This window comes from Triticum dicoccoides, chromosome 5A, assembly GCF_002162155.2.
Source record: "Triticum dicoccoides isolate Atlit2015 ecotype Zavitan chromosome 5A, WEW_v2.0, whole genome shotgun sequence".
Lineage (NCBI taxonomy): Eukaryota > Viridiplantae > Streptophyta > Magnoliopsida > Poales > Poaceae > Triticum > Triticum dicoccoides.
The window spans coordinates 528,349,333-528,369,142 of record NC_041388.1 but is presented as its reverse complement, the minus strand read 5'-3'; the positions used below and the strand labels follow the sequence as shown (position 1 = coordinate 528,369,142).

At 48.4% G+C, this 19,810-nt stretch overlaps 1 pseudogene; it reads left to right on the top strand.

The window, feature by feature from the left end:
- Nucleotides 1-18,202: 18,202 nt before the first annotated feature.
- On the top strand, nt 18,203-19,172 carry LOC119297731 (annotated as a pseudogene).
- The last annotated feature ends 638 nt before the right edge of the window (nt 19,173-19,810 follow it).

Genomic DNA, 19,810 nt, shown 5'->3' with positions numbered 1-19,810 from the left:
ATCGGACAGTGTTCGGGAGATCGCACCGGCCACCGCTCCGACCCTCAATTCGGAGCCAATTGCGCCATCCAGGGACGGGTGGATAGACCCCGCCACGGAGGCCGCATTCTCATCGGCAATCGAGCCGAGTATTGACCTTACCCTTCACGAGAGTCGTGACGCCAAACTGCCGGATTCTTTCCCAGCCACGGACTCCGAACCGCCTACGCCCGTGCCTATCGAATCCTACTAGGTGCCGATCATGGAGTTCACCTCCGCGGATATCTTTCAGCACTCGCCCTTCGGCGACATACTGAACTCATTAAGATCTCTCTCCCTGTCAGAAGAGTCCTGGCCGAACTATGTCCGGTAGGACTGGGATGCGGATGACGAAGAAATTCGCCCCCACCCACCACCCACTTAGTAGCCACTGTCAACAATTTGACCGACATGCTCGACTTCGACTCCGAAGACATCGACGGTATGGACGACAATGCAGGAGACGAACAGGAACCACTGCCCACAGGGCACTGGACGCCAACTTCATCATATGATGTATACATGGTGGACACACCCAAACAAAACGACGACGAGAAACAGAAGGACACAGCGAAGGGTTGTTCCCTCGAGAAGCAGTCAAAGTGGCGGCGTAAGCGCCGCTCCAAATCCCGCCTCGGCAGAAACAGCGATCATATAAACCCAGCGATAGAGCAGGGTGAGCCAGCGGACGACAAACACGACATTGAACCATCGTCCGACCACGGCAACACGGAGAATCAAACCGAACAACCCGACTCTGCCGAAGATAACAGTCCGGACGACATCACACTGGAAAGGCACCCGGAGCAACAAAATACCCATCAAAGGTTTGCTGCCACTGCGAGGAGTCTGAAAAAGCAGAAGCAAAGGCTCAGGGCTGCACAAGACACACTCAGAATCAGATGGAGTGAAGTACTCAACACTGCAGCAAAGTACGGCGGTAGTCGCCACACAAAGAGCTACCCGAAGCGAAAGCTGCTACCTGAATTCGATGAGGAGGCCTTAGATCCCCCGCAATAAAAAAAACAAAACAGCCATCCGGTCAGATAGGCGACCTCGTGGCCAACATAGAGCGGCAAACGACGCCGCACACAAGCCAGTACGCGACCCACGTGAGGGCTCGCATCAAAAGGACGACGCAACCAGATCCATCTACGGGCCAAGCAAGCGCGCTCCAGCACACAAGGCAACACAACAAAAATCCGAACACCACGGTACACCCAAATACAGGGGTGCCGCACACCCCCTATGTTTCACCGATGAGATGCTGGACCATGAATTTCTAGAGGGATTCAAACCCGTAAACATAGAGGCGTACGACGGAACGACAGACCCTGGGGTCTGGATTGAGGACTACATCCTCCATATCCACATGGCTCGAGGAGACGATCTCCACGCCATCAAGTACTTACCCCTCAAGCTCAAAGGGCCAGCTCGGCACTGGCTTAAAAGCCTCCCCAGAAACTTCATTGGAAGCTGGGAAGAGCTCGAAGATGCTTTTCGGGAAAATTTTCAAGGGACCTATGTCCGACCACCGGATGCAGACGATTTAAGTCATATAACTCAACAGCCCGGAGAGTCAGCCCGAAAGATTTGGAACAGGTTCCTCACTAAAAAGAACCAAATAGTCGACTATCCGGACGCCGAAGCCTTATCAGCTTTCAAGCACATCGTTCGAGACGAATGGCTTGCCAGACACCTTGGCCAAGAAAAGCCGAGAACAATGGCAGTATTAACAAGCCTCATGACCCGCTTTTGCGCGGGCGAGGACAGCTGGTTAGCCCGATGCAACACCAGCGACCCAAGTACATCCGAAGTCAGGGACGGAAATGGAAAGCCACGACGCAGCAAAAACAAGCGCCGGAATAAAGAAGACAGCCCGAAGAGCACGACGGTAAACGCCGAATTCAGAAGCTCTCGGCCAGGTCAGCAAATGCTGCCCTCCAAAGGCAATAGAGACGAACTGTCCAACCTAAACAAAATTCTGGACAAAATATGCCAGATCCACAGCACCCCCGATAAACCTGCAAATCATACCCATAGAGAATGTTGGGTCTTCAAGCAGTCCGGCAAGCTCAACGTTGAACACAAGGGGCAGGATACACCAAGCGAAGACGAGGACGAGCCTCGCAAGCAAAGCACTGGGGAACAGAAGAAATTCCCACCAGAAGTCAAAACAGTAAACGTGTTACACGTGATGAAGGGGAGAAATAAAGCGGCACTCCTAGAGACACATGCCCCAGGGCCTATCACCGCGGAGTTCTGCCACTGGTCGTCCAAACCGATCACCTTTGATCATCGGGATTACTCGGCAAGTATCCGGCATGCAGGATGGGCTGCCTTGGTGTTAGACCCGATAATTGACGGATACCACTTCACACGAGTCTTGATGGACGGCGGCAGTAGTTTAAACCTGATATATCAGGACACAGTCCGCAAGATGAGGATAGACCCAACAAAAATCAGTCATAGCAATACTACCTTTAAAGGAGTAATGCCAGGCCTAGAAGGCCATTGCACGGGCTCCCTGCTACTAGAGGTTATATTCGGCTTTCTCGATAATTTCCGGAGTGAAAAGTTAATCTTCCACGTCGCTCCATTCCAAAGTGGCTATCAAGCACTACTCGGACGCGAAGCTTTCGCTTGCTCTAACGCAATACCGCATTACGCTTCTCTCATGCTTAAGATGCCCGGTCCACGTGGCATCATTACAGTAAATGGAAATATTGAACGCTCCTTGCGTGCGGAAGACCGTGCAGCTGCCTTGGCAGCCGCACACTAGACGGCCTCACCAACTAGAGCATCTGACGGGTCGTCAAGACTACGGACACGGTTAGACGAGTCTGGTATAGCTATATATAATTGACACATGTTTGATAGCCATACCTCTATAACAATACAAGGGGCTCAACGCATGTAAACAAGGGACAATTAGGCTCAACTCTACTCATCTTGAACTATAGATGGTTTATTTAGTATAACCTACCTTTTGCACGACAACTTTTCAACTAAGTTCCTCTCTTTTACAGATGACCATCGTGCTACACCCGTCTAGGATATGGCACAACAGAGACACAGGCGCAGACGTGCAACAGGGACCCGTTCCAAGGATTCTTTTTAGATTAAGACCCTGCGTAAACCTTTTTTACTGTCTCTTGTTGATACACATCCCCCGGATTCTCAGTACAATTGAGAAGGATGCTTACGTATTGGCATATGGCCACGTCAAAATATTGCACGTACCTGGACACCAGGGGCTTATTACAAAGGGCACTGTTTAGCCTGGTTTACACCATAAAGACCGAATACCTTAGGGAGTGTTCGGCGTCGCGAGTTTGGCCTTATATGCATCAGCTCCGAATCATGTCTTTGGTCAAATGTTGGGTTTGCCCGGCTCCTGTGTTTTGCTGCCTTACGTTCCGCTCTATCGGCTAAGGCGGCACTAGGAGAACTACTGTGATTGTGCCCTGATTCATCCGGACGAGCACCTCAGTAGAGAAAGCCGAAAACTGACTGTCATGATATAGCGTGAGACTGGTCAACCACTCGATGACCTAGCGGAATCTTAGGGATTCCTCCGCCTTAACGAAGGGCCGTTTCCCGGCCAGGCATGTACGCGCCCCGAATTCGGATGAGCGCGGAGCCACCAGGGGCTATATAGTAGCCCCATTGTCAAACTCCTCTAGCTAAGTGAAAGTGTTAAAGCATTATAGTCTGATTGCCTAGTTCGCTGCGCTATCACCTCCTTAATGGACCAAGACGTTGGATCAAGTGTGAACATGCGTCTTCTGCGAACACCCCTGCATTATATGCGTGGGGGCTGAAGCCGACGACTGCCATATTTCAGGTTATATACATATATACATAAACGGGCGCACAGGAGGCATCATAGTACTTTCGGGCAAAAGTATAAATACAGCCTTGATAAACTCAATAAAACATTGTTTTTACAATGGGAATACATGTCACTTAAACATAATATTCTTCGAGCACTGAGCCTCTATCGAACGAGCGCCTTCAAGAACTTTTTCAAAGTAGTGCTCGGCAGCCACTCGGCCTATGGCCGAACCCGGTGCCGCAACAGTGGTGGCATCCATCTCCACCCAGTATGTTTTGACACGGGCAAGGGCCATCCATGAGCCTTCTATGCACACCGACCTCTTTACAACATCGATGCGTGGCACAGCACCAAAGAACTGTTGCACTAAGCTAAAGTAGCTATTCGCCTTGGCCCCCCGGCCATAGATGATCCACAACGGACCTCATGGCAAGTCCGGATAATCTATGGAGCTCGGCCCACTCGGCCATTTGCTCATTCAATAGCAGCAGACGGGCAGGAGCATGAAACTGTGACCAAAACAGTTTTTCCACTTCGTGATCTTCCCGATCCTTGAAGTACTCGGCCGCATCAGGAGCACTTGCAGCCAAATCCACGTAGGCGTCCGCAGAACTCCATAGCCGGTCCAGAGGTGCATATTTCGGATCCCCAAACTTAGTCCGCAACAAGAAGGGCTTCCCAGATACAATATCCGCAGCTTGATGTAGCTCCTCCTTCGTCGCTCTAATTTTGGAGCGGGCTTCCTTGGCATCCACCTGGGCCTTCTCCAGGTTCGCCGCCTTCGCCCGGTTTTCTTCTTCAAGAAGCTGGTAATGTTCAGCAGCATCTTTTAACTCTACATCCATCTTGGCTATTTTTTCTTTGCTCTCGCAATGCGCGGCCTGTTCGGCCCTTAACTCTTCGGCCGCCTTTAAAGCGGTCGCATTGCTACTCCTGGCTTGCTCCTTGGCTCGGGCAAGCTCCGCCCGAAGGGTCTCCACGATGGCAACTCCATCTGCAGTCACAACATATTAAAGATACTGGCATCATGCTGCTCTTATTATGTGACAATCACCAGAAAGATCACTTACCCTGTGTCTCATCAAGCCGCTTGTTAACAAGCACGATGTCGGCATCTGCCGCATCCAGTTGCCGCCTTAGTTCGGCAAACCCATCAATCCGGCTGGCCACCGGAGCTTCAACCACCTGGACATAAAGGCGGTCTGGTTATTACCTGGGACTATGATCCTCTGTTTGCCGCCGTTTTAGATGACAACCAGAGTCTCAGAGGCTACTATCTACATAGGGCACATCTAAAAATGTGCGGTACTGTCAAAAATGTACATCATTTCACGTACCTCAAAACCCGTCAGTAGACTCATAAATGCTTCATGCAACCCGCTTTCGGCGGACGAAATCCTTTCAATCACCGTACCCATCAACCTGCGGTGCTCTTCTGAGATAGCCGCTTGCTCTAGCAGATCCCTCAGTACGTCCGACCGCACACCAGACGGTGCCAGACTCTTTCGATTGCTCTCTTCAAGAGCCGGATACTGAGGATTTCGGGTGGCCATAGGATTGCCTTCAGGCTTTGCCGGATCAGGAGAAACCCTCCGCGACGACACCTCGGGGTCACCCACCTCATGAGGCGGTATGGCAGGGGGGCGTTTTTCTCTCCATCATCTCTGGAAGAAGATCCCCTGAAGACGAGCTCTGCTGAGAAGGGATAAGATCTGAACTGTGAGATAAATGCTTCGGTTATTTTCCTCAGAAGTAAAGCAAGGTATTTTTTATTAAGTACCCTTTTACTTACAGCTCGGTGGAGGACTGATCCCCTTGAGGGCATAGTGCGGCCGGGGTAGCCCCCGGGGCAGGACCCTCCGGCGAAGATTTCTTCCACCGTTTGGAGACCATTGTCTCCGGGTCCTCGCAGGCGGTCCTCTTCCTTCTCTGGGGAGAGGAAGTTTCAATCCCTCCTCCCCGGCTAACCTCCTTCGCGGAGGCGCTAGCCTCCTTGTTCCCCCCCTTTATCTTCTCTTGAGGGCGCTTGATAAGGCGCGATCTCCAGCATCCTGGTTAGCACGGGATTTGGTGAGGTCTCAGGGAGGGGGTCCGAACACCTGATCAACTTAGCCTTCGCTATCCAATCCTGGTCAAAGAGCGCATTTTTTAGGGCAACATTGCGATAAATAAATGGACAGTGTGTTCGGATGCGGGGCTACTTACTTGGGTATCCGGGCGATTGCAACTCAGACCTGCATCCTTGGTGATGTCCGGACACATTATTTGTAGTCCGAAGAATAATTTGTACATCTCTTTGTGCGTCATGCCGAGGAAATGTTGAACAGCTCGCGGTCCTTCCGGGTTAAATTCCCACATGCGAAGGGGCCGGCGTTTGCAAGGCTGGACTTGACGAACTAGCATAACTTGCACTACCATAACCAGACTGAAATCTCTCTCAAAGAGATCTCGGATACGGCTTTGCAGTATGGGCACGTCCTTGGCTGGACCCCAGCTCAGCCCCCTGCTGATCCATGACATCAGTTGCGGTGGGGGGCCAGAGCGAAAGGTGGGGGCAGCTACCCACTTGGCACTTCGGGGAGCTGTGATGTAGAACCACTCCCGCTGCCACAATACGGACACCTCTAGGAAGCAACCCTTAGGCCATGGAGCGTTAGCGATTTTGCTTATTGAAGCGCCTCCGCACGCTGCGTGCTGCCCCTCGATCATCTTTGGTTTCACATCGAAGGTCTTGAGCCACAGGCCGAAGTGAGGGGTAATGCGGAGGAAGGCCTCACATACGACAATAAATGTTGAGATGTGAAGAAGGGAATCCGGGGCCAGATCGTGAAAATCTAGCCCGTAATAGAACATAAGACCCCTAACAAAGGGATCCAGAGCGAGGCCTAGTCCTCGGAGAAAGTGGGAGACGAACACGACACTCTCGTTGGGTTCGGGAGGAGGGACGGCCTGCCCTCGGGCAGGCAGCCGATGCGAAATTTCGGCGGTCAGATATCTGGCCTCTCTCAAATTCTCGATGTCCTCCTCCGTGACGAAGGAAGGCATCCACCGACCTTGAAGGTTGGATCCGGACATAATTGAAGGTCGGAAGCACCTGACCTACGTTTTGGGTGTTAGAACTCGATGCGGGGGAAGGATTCGATTGAGCACGAGAGGGGAAAAAGAAAAAGCCTTGTCCCCTTTATAAAGAGGGTGAATATCAAGCGTCCTCCTCGTAGCCGTTTGGGACTTGCCTAAGATCTGGGGACACGATCTCTGTTTCGACAAGACGTGCCAAGGAAACCGCCTCGCGAAACACGCTGAGGTTGGTTGTGAAAAATGATTCGAATGGTGACCTGGCTGTGGTGTGATGTCACACTGCGGAATGCGTCGACAGATTAGATTTGTGAAAATATTATTCTCTCTACGGTTGTATGTGGAACTTGTTTTGCAGAGCCGGACACGATCCTCGTGTTCAAAATCTTCTATGAAGTATTCGGAGGAGGAACCCGCCTTGCAATGCCGAAAACAATCTGCGCGCCGGACTCATCGTCATTGAAGCCTGGTTCAGGGGCTACTGAGGGAGTCCTGGATTAGGGGGTATCCGGACAGCCAGATTATATCCTTTGGCCGGACTGTTGGACTATGAAGATACAAGATTGAAGACTTCGTCCCGTGTCTGGATGGGACTCTCATTGGCGTGGAAGGCAAGCTTGGCAGTACGGATATGTAGATCTCCTTCCTTGTAACCGACTCTGTGTAACCCTAGTCCCCTCCGGTGTCTATATAAACCGGAGGGTTTAATCCGTAGGATGAACAACAATCATACCATAGGCTAGCTTCTAGGGTTTAGCCTCTCTGATCTCGTGGTAGATCAACTCTTGTACTACTCATATTATCAAGAACAATCAAGTAGGACGTAGGGTTTTACCTCTGTCAAGAGGGCCCGAATCTGGGTAAACATCGTGTCCCCTGCCTCCTGTTACCATCCGCCTAGACGCATAGTTTGGGACCCCCTACCCGAGATCCGCCGGTTTTGACACTGACAAAGAGCACAGTGAGAAACGGGATAGGACCTCGACAAGGCCTCCAAGAAGGAAACCGACGCTCACAAGGCGCCGCCATTGTCGTGGCCTCCGCCGACGGCCAAGGGTTTCCACCGATCCCGCCCCCGTCCCATCCACCCGGCCAAAGACCTGGCTAGGGGAACGCACGCAGCCGGAGAAGGCGTTGGACTTCATCGAAGCAAGCACGCCGGGTGACGGGGCACCCCGACCCACCGTAGTAGACGTCCACCGAGACCTCGCCACCCGCACAGCCAAAGTCACGGACCACCAGCTCCCACGGCCATCGCCCGTCGAGAGGCCACGCCGTCCACACCGCCCGAGGCCGCGGCCCCGGCATCCACCCACTGCGCACATCCCGTCAAAACACGGAGAACGACCCACACCGCCGCCACCAGGAAGACCACACCGCGAGCACCCAAGCCGGGCGATGAGGCAGGGCCACGCCGGCCAGATCCGGGTGGATCCGGCGATCCCCGGCCCACCAGCCGCCAGAGAGGAGCCGGCCCCGATCCAGGGCCGAGCCGGCCTGATCTGGCAGTCGGACCTTCCTAGGAGACCCCCACAACGGATCGGGAGGAGGGCTAGCGACAGCTTCGACGATCGACGGCCGCCACAGAGGGCCAGCGTCGGCGGCCACCAGGAGCTGGGGAGGCGGGCGACGGCGTCTGATGCGGGTTGGGAGTGCCTCCAACGTCGAGGCAGGTGCGCGGGGAAACCCCGCCGCCGCCTACCGCCTTGCGGGCGGCGGGGGAGGAGGAGGGGAGGCGGGGGGAAACTGGCGGGTGGCTAGGGTTTCGCCCCCCGAGTCGCCCGGAGCGGACGACGCGGGGGGTGGGGGTGGGTGAAAACCACCAAAAAACTTTCCGAAATCTTTGAGATAACTGCGACATTCATCCACCAACGGTGCTGCCACCATAGAGTAGCCTCCATTTAGTTTAAGTGCCTCCACCACCATGATATTATCTGATCTTAGTATCACATTATGGCATCCTGTTTCCTTTGCTAGCTTCAGTCCTTCGAGCATAACCGCAGCTTCTGTTGTCTCAACATCAGCTACATGTTCTAGTGTTGTTGTGGCTGCAGCCATAAAATTTCCACGATAGTCACGGATGACCACTCCAAAAGATCCTGCATAATCTCCTTCACTAAACGACACATCGACGTTAAGGACCGCCTGACCAGCCCAAAACTCCGGCCATATATTCACTTTTGGTGTCATTTTTGTTTGTGCTCCACAGCAGATACTTTGTTAGTTGGGACAGTTGCAAAGGACTCCAGAAAAAAGGGAGAAAGAGGGAGGTAACATTCAGAAGGGATCATGCGGTGCCGATCTGCGTTAAACATTAAGGGCATAATTGGTTTGCTACCAACATTTGGCATTGCCAATATTTGGCAAGCCGACATTTGGCAAAATCCAAAGTTGCCAACATTTGACAATGTTTTGTGAGAGTGGCGGCGAAAATTGGCAAGCAACCAATCTCTAGCCAACATTTCGCAATTGTCATAATTGGCATGCCAACTTTTGGCATCAAACCAATTATGCTCAAAATGTCGCCTGAAGCGTTCCAATCCTTCTAACGTGTGGTCTCGGGTCGATCTGTTCATGGACCCAGCAGGTTAAAGCATCGAGAACAGCTCTTGGCGCTTCCTGTTGTAGCTTGGCGTTTTCGGAGGTGAAGAAGCAGTCGCACACTCTCAGGCGGTGAGTGCTGCAATCGCGTCGACTGTTACGCTCCTTGCCTCCTTCCTAAATCTTATCTGTCGAGGACAACAAAATGCGAGGTACTGTAGGATTTTAGTTCTAGCAACGGCGGCGTTTGGATGGATGGAGACGCTTCTTCTTCGAGTCAGTATTTCAGACTCTGATCCTACTTAAGCTAGTCTATTGGGATGGATTAGACGGAGTTCCGACATAGATTCCTGCAAGCTCCTCGGGGCGGCGAGGTCATGGTTTTTCACAGTGCGTACGCAACGGGGATATTTGACATCAAATTCTTCACATTGATTCAAAGATTCAACGGCGACGGCTCCGGCTCCGAGACTCTGGTCCTTAGAGGCACGTGCATGAAGAGAAGGTTTGGCTGGCTCCGGTATGGGAGCGGCGACAGCGGCGCGTCGGCGGCTCATTCTGGCGGCTGCAATGGTCGTTCGGTGGTCCATGAACCTTGATGTAATTTTTATTATATTTAAGATGTCTTGTACTTTCGATGAATCTTTATAATAGATCTGTTCTTTCCGCAAAAGAGAATAAAGACAAACGAAATGCGATGCGTTTCTTTAGCTAGATAGTACGTGTGCACAATCATGAATGCATAGGCGCTGGGCAAGTCGGGCGAGCCAATTTTTTGGTGCAGATCCAAACAGCTACCAAATTGCATGGGCTAGCCAACTTTTTGGCAGGGTCAGCTTTGGTAGCAATCCAAACAGGCCCTAAATCCTCATCATGTTCAATCTTAGAAACACGTGGCAAAAAGGCGAGATGGGGGTGGCGGTGATGGCCGCTGTGCACGGCCTAGGGCCTGCGTCGAACGACGGTGTGGCACCTTCTTCTCTTCCATGTTGCTTCGGTGTCGTGGTGATTGTGTTGAGGATGATGCTCTCCACTTAAAAAAAGAGGTTGTTGCTCTAGCTATTCTTCATGGAGTGAGGCGTGCAACCCCTGCCCTTGTGCGGATTGGGCCAAATAAGGGTCACCTCCCCTTGAAATCTCATGTATATATATAACATCAACTAGTCCATTCTCCATTATAGATCTTATACTCCTTTTGATTCTAGGGCTAATATGCTCAATAGACCTTCCCAATACGTTTCTTATCTTCTCAAGAATCTACGAAAACAAATTGGGCCAAAATTGATGTTGAAATGGAGAAGTTATGGAAGTATTTCTATCTTGGATTTGTTGGTACGAACATCAATATGTCTGCAAGGGAAAAAATTCTATAAGATCAGGTCTCACGTGAGACCCATCCTGATGGATGACACGTGGCATTCACAAACCACAAAACATCCCCCACCCCCACTTAAAATCAGGAGGGAGATTAGATGCTTTGTGATTTGTGAATGCCACGTGTCATTCATCAGGACAAGTCTCACCTGCTAACCGTGAGACCTGGTCTTATATAATTTTTTTCCTGTCTGCAAGGTCGTATTAGTGGTTGGCCCAGCCTCGAGTCTGATAATGTTTAGTAAATCGACTGCCATTTCTTTATAATGATTTCAATTGAAATGATTTTGGGCTCGTTGGATGGTCAAGCCACAAAATCTAAATCTCGGATCTTCATTTGGAACTCCATTTACAAAATGCTCCCACATCCTTCTATCGAGCGTTCATAACTTCCGAAAAATGTCCTTAAATTGGTTCTGTTCACCACGACAAGTCGATGAGATGAACTGTTCACCTAATAACAGTACGAAACAAAAATAATAATGAAACAAACTAAAAGGTACTCCCTCTGTAAACTAATATAAGAGCGTATATTACACTACTAGGGAAAACCCTAGTATCAGCGCGGGTTTTGGGGCTAGCAGCAGCGCGGGTGGCCGCGCTACTAATAAGGCGCTACAGCTAACTTATAGTAGTAGCGCGGTCCGTACCCGCGCTACTACTGTTGACGATATCAGCAGCGCTTTTTATGAACGCGCTACTATTACTTAGCTGTAGCGATTTCGCAGTCCCTCGCTACTGCTATATCTTTCATCATTCCCCCCGTACCCCTTTCCCTTTTAGTTTCCCTTTCAGATACTAGATACTAGGTACTGCTAGTAGATATCTAATTTATAAACCATTATTGGGTAGTACTCCCTTTGTTCCAAATTACTCGTCGTGGTTTTAGTTCAAACCACGACGAGTAATTTGGAACGAAAGGAGTACTAGATAACAATTTCATGCATAGTCAACATGCATCCTCAAGCAGTACAAGGTCATATCAACGGCGATCATCATATGTAGTTCTAGATGATATCGACGATGATCATCATATGTAGTTCTAGATGATATAGCCACACACACATATGTAGTTCTAGATGATATCGAAGACAATCTTCATCCTCAAGCCTGGGCGGTTTGTGTTCCTGATAGTAATTAGGATGGCCTGTCCAATACGAAGATTCTTGCCATCGAGGAATTTCTTTCACCCAACCGAGTTTAAGTGTGTGTGACCATCCGTGTCCACGCGATAAGTACAGGTTGTGACGGGGCCCCTTGTAGTAAGGCGCAGTCCAGCCGAGCCTTCTTCATCAGGCTCGATACCATAACTCACAGATATGCTCTTTGCCAATTTCTGAATAAGAAAAACATTCCAATTAATAAATAGCCTCGCAAATAAGTACATATGGATTATTTACACTATAAATAGTTTCCTTAGATTCTACACTAATAAGCATGTGATCGAACTCTACAGTAAAACATATCATCCACTAGATTCCACACAACATACCATATCATTGGACTGTACACTAAGTATTTCATCGGATAATTTGCATTTTTAAGTATAACATACCATATCATGTCGATCAACCATGGTATTTGTCAGGCGGGTCACGAATGGCACCCCGACAAAGTCAGCACGTGGCGGAATTATGTCCCACAGGTTGGACACCTCCTCCTCGCTCAGCCTTGTTCGTTGAGCTATGATGGCTTCATGAAGTGGGTCCTCATCATCTTATCGAGTGGGTCGTAATTATCTTCATCATCTTCGTCATCTTTATCATCTTCCACCAGGTTGAGATAAATGACAGCCAGCTTGGGTCTTTCTGCTCTGAAGGAGAAGCTGATCAACTCACCACCAGTAAGACGCATGCGAGCGACGAAACGGGCCCATCCATCTCCTCCAATCCGCGACATATTACGTCCTTTCTCGACCTCCATAGTGTACGCCCCCCAGGAGCCTCAAATGTCACAGTGTCTCCTGTCAGCTTGTTGAATTTCAACCTCACATTGCATGGGACGATCTGTGTAAAATAAGCAAAATGACACAATGCAGTAATGCCAACACTGAAAATAAAATAGTTATTACATTTCATCTAATTTCTTATCGCTGCATGACAAAAACTCGACTGGAAGTAGATGCCGAACAGCTTGCCAGTTGCAAGACTGCTGACGCACCTTGACTTGCACAGTCGACATAGTGGCAGTGGTGGTGGCGCCATTTTTGGTTCTTCCGCGAGAAGTAATTTGATGGACAATTATAATCCTAAGATCTAGTAACATATTAGATGACAAGGTACCACCTACATTTTGCCAAAAAATAACTTATTAAAAAAACAAAAGCAACTACGTACCTATCCATGTACAGAAAAAATAACAATAAAATGATGCATACTAAATCAACTAAATGAACTAGCCTACTAAATCAACTAAATCAAAATGTTCTAAATCAACTAAATGAACTAGCCTACTAAATCAACTAAATCGAAATGTTCTAAATCAACTAGCCTACTAAATCAACTAAATCAAAATGTTCTAAATCAACTAAATCAACTAGCCTACTAAATCAACTAAATCAAAATGTTCTAAATCAACTAAATCAACTAAATTAAAATGTTCTAAATCAACTAAATCAACTAGCCTACTAAGTCAACCAATCATATCAACTAAATCAAAATGTTGCATATGGACTAGCCTACTAAATAAAAATGTAGCAGGCAGGAGGGAGAAGGAGGGGCAACTCGAGGAGGGAGAAGAGAGTAGGACGGAGGAGGAAGGCGGAGCGAGGAGGGGCCGGCCAGCGGCGAGTGGAGAGGGAGGACGGAGGAGGAGGCCGGTACCGAGTCCAGTAAGGAGGAGGAGGTGACGGTGGCGCAGACGAAGGAGGGGCGACGGGGGAGGACCGACGTGGGGGATTGAGAGGGGATCCAGTGAGTGTGTGACTGTGAGTGGATCAGATAGAGGAGATGGGGGGTGGGAGATGGAATGGCTTAGCAGTAGCGCGCTATAGAGAAAGACGCTACTGCTAAACTACCTAGCAGCAGCACCTTTCACAAAGAAGCACTACTGCTATGTGTTAGTATGTAAAAATAGACTTAGTTCAACGTATCAAAAATACATTGATCATCAACGATCTTTTTGTGTACAATCTGATTTGTTAATATGAGTCCTACCGGTTTAGGAACAGGTGAAGACTCATATTGCAGCCACAAATTCTACACATAGAGTTCAATGAAGACCAAGTGCTTGTCAAAGTTTGAGAAGTAACATATTTAAGATGGTAGAAACTCTTTTCACGGAATGAGGTGGGACTAAATTTTTGTAGTAAACTTAGCAGTAGGCGCTTATTGGCGAAATGCGTTGCTAGTATGCTACGTAGCAGTAGCGCCCGTCGTTATAACGCGTTGCTGCTATAACCAGCCTCGCGGCGGCCTCGCGGCGGCCTCGCGGCGGCCTCGTGAAAATTATAGCAGTAGCGCGTCTTTGAGCGGGCGCGCTACTGCTATATTTATTTCAGCAGCGAGTTATTTTTAAGCTCGCTACTGCTAATTAGCAGCAGCGTCTTATTTTAAAGCGCGCTGCTGATAAGATTCTGTGTATAGGCTTTTCCCTAGTAGTGTTAGTTTACAGAGGGAGTACCAGTTAATGGGATAGTGTGAGATAAGTCTATAGAATATCATGGTTAAATTCAAGAAAAAATAGAGCAAAATTGCACGTTTTTAACATTTGTAAACATATAGTGTGGAAGAAGCAAAATCATATATTTTCTTATAAGATAATGTCATCACAGACATAACTATGACAAGTTCATTGCCAAAATAAAAGTAAACTAACCACTTAAGACAGAATAACTTGAGAAATATGGATGTCGTTCCTTTTTGTTGGTCTGTCCCAAATTTATAGCCTTCAAGCTGCATGAAAAAACCATTTTTAAAATAAATATTAACAGATAAAAATGTAAGCTTGAGCACATTACCTCCTTCTGTTTCATCCCACGATGATTTTTCGCATGAAAGCGTTTAACTATTCCCTCATTAGGAATACTACCACTTGTGGATTTCGCAAAATATCTCTCCATTAGCTTTCCTAGCAATGTCAAATAGTCAAACAATATATTTTTGCGAATAAACGACAATTAAATTGACTACATGAAGTCAGAATATTACTATAGTCTACTCCCTCCCTTCCTAAATATAAGTTTTTGTAGTAATTCTACTATAAACCACATATGAAGCAAAATGAGTGAATCTATACTTAAAATGCATCTATATACTTAAAATCTCTACAAAGACTTATATTTAGAAATGAAGGAAGTATATATTTTATTCTACTCCCATCAGAACCGAACCTAGGGCTTGATGAGTGGTTAAACTTAGTCATACGAAATTGTTATATCAAACTAGATTGAATCAACCTAGTTACCAGTTTGTACCTTTTAAACATGAAATCGGAATAGACTAATAATTTGAAAATTGAAAAGGGAAAGATCAGAACTGAACCTACGGCTTGATGAGTGGGGGTGGGGCGCATCTTTTTAGTCACGGTGAGGAGTAATTTAGAGTAGTAACATGCAAATGTTACTAGTCTATGTTACTACCTCCACAGTGGGTAGTAACATATGTGTTGTGTCATGCATTACTTCATTTATTAGGTTGTAGACTCATCTTTTCTTGATATGTGTGATGTTATTGTAACTAACCATGTTACCATATACCTCTCTTTCTTCATTAATTAAATGTCACATCATCTATTTTGTCTAAATAAGTATGATGTTATCATCTATGTTACTTCCATCGTGGATAGTGACGGCAACCCGGCCGGCCGTTCGACGTGTAGGTGCAAATCGAGGCTGATAGTCGGAGAAGCGGCTAGCGACCTGTAGGCGCATATTAGGGCATGACCAATGCGCGCTAAGGCTGGTCATAGTGGAGAGTAACTTAGACTAGTAACATACATATGTTACTAGTCTATATTACTACCTTCATAGTGGGTAGTGTCATAGGTGTGGTAACATAGTTGCCTTCATTTATTACTTTGTAGACTCATTATGCATTGGAAACCGCTATGTGATGGTAACATATTATGTTACTCTATTTGCCTCTCTCCTCATTAACTACTTGCCACATCACCAATTTTACTTATGTGGCATCTATGTTACTACCTATGTTACTCCCACTATGACCAGCCTAACAGGAGACGCCAGGGTCAATTTCCTGCTTGATTGGCAGTTAGGCCCGCGAATCCTGGCGTCGCCCGCGGCGTCGACGCAACAACAGGAGCCGAGCGCTTGCCTCTTTTTCTACCTCGGTCAGATAAAACATTGTCTACCCAGCGGCCGGTTAAGTGCCTATAATTAGCATCCACCGTTGTATCACATAGCGCCTTGTTGTTGTTTTTATTTTTCTAATATTTTTTTATGCGCTTAAGCGTCTAGATGAGCGCCTTCGGTTGGGGATGCCCTTAGGACATTTTCAATGCAGGGCGCCTATAAAGGCGCTTAGGCAAATAAAATAAATATTCTAAAATTAAAAACTCACGTAAGCATTCTTCGTTCCAACGCTAGCAGCTAGTATTGACGCTAACAAACTCCAACAAACGTGGCTGTTGCGCTCAAATTTTATCTTGCATGGCAAGCAAACTACCTAAGTACTCGACTCCTACTCTTGCGCCGATGCCAGAATACAAGCGCTGGACTCCGGGATTATCTGGCGCAACTGCTGCTCTGGCCAGGAATTTAATCCTAGCGCCTCCAGCTAGCGCCGCCCATTGGAGATGCCCTTAGAGTTGCAGGTAGGGTGACGACGGCAGCTTCGTTTCGAATTAGAAGCCAGGCGACGGACGAACGCTTATGCTTCTTTTTTTAGGAAACGCTTAGTTTCTAGCGACTCGTGGGTTCTCCTCAATCCTTTTTTAGTTTTTTTTTTGTTGAGGGGCCTCAATCTCTCTTAGATTTTTTTTGAGATCCAAGCAATCTCTATTAGATGGGCTGCTCCGCTGCTGCCTTTTTCACACAAGAGAAGATGGGCTAGGCTTTATATGACAGAACAATAAAGAAGTGGTCAGGCTAGTGGGGGCAAATATCCTGGGCCGAGCGGAGGCAAAGCCACGTATCGGAAGCCAGGTATAAGTGGGCAAAAAAATCGAGTGGGGGTGACCCTGCACGTAGATTCGCCCTGCCCCCTATGTGTTTGATATTCTTACTTAGCCAAATATATAATTGATGTCCTATACTCGTGGGTATCAAAATACCTTTCACTCTCATGGATAGACTTTAATTTCATCTTCTGCGCCGTCCTTAGCCAGATGATTAGACGTGCAATTCCGCTTGTTGAGTACTCCTAACTAGTACGTGTGCTCGATAATTCTTAAATCTTCTCGAAGGGCAGTCCTTGACCAGATTATTGAGGTGTGGAGAATCTCTTTGCCAAACTCACTCTCAGGCCTTCTCACCTTTTTTTTCAAAACGGAATATTTTCTCCTTTTAATTTTGAAATAAATTTAGAGTAGTTTCAGAACGTTGTAATTTGTCTTTGTGGTGTACTGTATACTACTATTCCTTCTTCTTCTTTTTTTGCAGGGTACTATTCCTGCTTCTGTTGACGGATAATTTGCATTAGTGAACAGAGGGCGAATTTAGATGTAGTTTTCAATTTCTGCTATTTTATATATCCTTTAGCCTTTTTCAAACAACAACAACATGCGTGTTTTTAGTCCACTGTCTTCTTTCCGCCGTTACATTTTCCAGGCTAGGTGGCGCTTTCTTGCCTCCAGTTTTTATTCATTTTGACTGCGTCCTGGAACCATGAAAACCGGAAAGAATAAGGCAATATGCGTGGCTGGGCCTCCACGGGCTGATCCGGTCGGTGGAGCCCAATTTACCGCTGCCCAAAGAAGGAAGCTGCCTTCCTCTAGTCTAGAAAAAAAATGCTGCAAGCTGACTTTGCTTAACACGCTGCAATTCGCCCCCGTAAAAAAACACGCTGCAATTCGCCACGCGTCAATCTCACATGAAGTCGCAGTACAAAAGGCCCTTAGGCCCTGTACAATAGGAGGTGCTTAAGGAAGGTGTTTAAAAAAATAAATCAAATTTTCTTAAGCATCGATGCTTATTTGTACAGAGTAGACACTTAATTAAGCATCTCTCCTGTAGAAATAGACACCGGTGCTTCAAAAAATCTCAGTTTATTTTTTTAAGCATTCCTCTAAACATCTCTCATTGTACAACGCCTTAATCAACTAGAATAAGGCCACGTAGTACCAGCTGCTGTCCAAAGCGCGTTCATACACGCTTGAAGCTCCAGCGCGACACATACCTATAAATACGTCCCCAAACACTCCACAGATGTTAGTAACACCGATCACCCGACGCTCTCAATCAAGCTCAAGCATCCCACGGCTAAGCTCACACTCCTCGATAAGCTCAAGCACCAAGCTCGTCTGCTTATGAAGGACGCCACCAGCCCGTCACCAAGCACTCCGGCGTTCGCCATGGATCTTTCCAGCTCCTCCCGTCCTCGTCGGCGTCATCCTCGCCCGAGCACGCGTCGGGGCGGGCGTCGCCGGCCAAGCGCCCCGCGGAGCGCACCAAGTTCCGGGAGACGCGGCACCCGGTGTACCGCGGCGTGCGGCGCAGGGGCAACGCGGGGCGGTGGGTGTGCGAGGTGCGCGTCCCTGGCAAGCGTGGTTCTCGGCTCTGGCTCGGGACGTACCTGACGGCCGAGGCCGCCGCCCGCGCGAACGACGCCGCCATGCTCGCACTCGGCGGCCGCTCCGCCAGGTGACTCAACTTCGCGGACTCGGCGTGGCTGCTCGCCGTGCCGTCCGCGCTCTCCGACCTCGCCGACGTCCGGCGCGCGGCCCTGCAGGCCGTCGCGGATTTCCAGCGATGGGAGGCTGCCAATGGCCTGGTAACCAGGACCGCCGCTGAGGAGGCCCCATCTAGCGCTCCTGCACAATCGTCGTCTGAGTCCGACAGCGCCGATTCGTCGGAGACGTCGGAAGCTTCCGCCGATGGAGAGTTCGAGGTGCTGGCTACAATGGACATCGACATGTTCAGGCTTGACCTGTTCCCGGAAATGGACCTGGGCTCGTACTACGTGAGCCTCGCGGAGGCGCTGCTCATGGACCCGCCGTCGACGGCCACCATCATAGACGCGTACCGGGACAACCGCGACGGCGGTGCTGATGTCGCGCTCTGGAGCTACTAGCTAGCTAGTGTCGATAAATGATTCCCCATCTGATTCTGCTCTGTTTTGACTCTGTAGATTATATTTTCCCCTTTGCAATTTTTTACTTTTTTGGGAGATGACTCTGTATCTGTAGCAAACAAATTGAACCTGTTTCCAATCCAGCACTCAATAATGAAACAATTTTATGCGACTGATTTCTTCCCTTCCTGAAACGTAGTACATGCAGTTTCATGCTGTAAAGAGGAACACGAAAATGACAAAATCAAAACTGATACTCTGCACCTTCAAAGAGAAAAAAAACACTGATACCCGATTGGTTGAGACGGCTTGCGAAGAGTTCCACAAAAAGGAAATATACCTTCACGTGCCATGCCTTCAACAGAGAAAGCGATGTCGTGATCGATGAGGTGACTCAAACTGCAACGAGCAATCCAGAAGATGTGGTCTGACTCTGATGCCTTCCGTTACGTCTACAAGATGTGGTGTAGAGAGTTCTGAATCTTCTTGCCAAAGATCTTTGTAGTTGAGTAAGCAGTCATTTTCAACGGCCGGGATTGCGGTGAAGAGGCTGCCGCACACTCTGACGCGTCGAGTGCTGCGGTCGGGCTCCACACCGCCTTCCTGAATCTTGTGTCCAAGAGAGCACGATATGATGCTTCCCTTCAGCTACATATTTTGACGTGTAATGCTACTTGGTGAGTAGCACGCGTGCATAGTAATTTCTAGTGTATCTTCTCGAAGGACAATCCGTCACTAGGTTATTGAGGTCTGGAGATTTTCTTTTACCAAAATC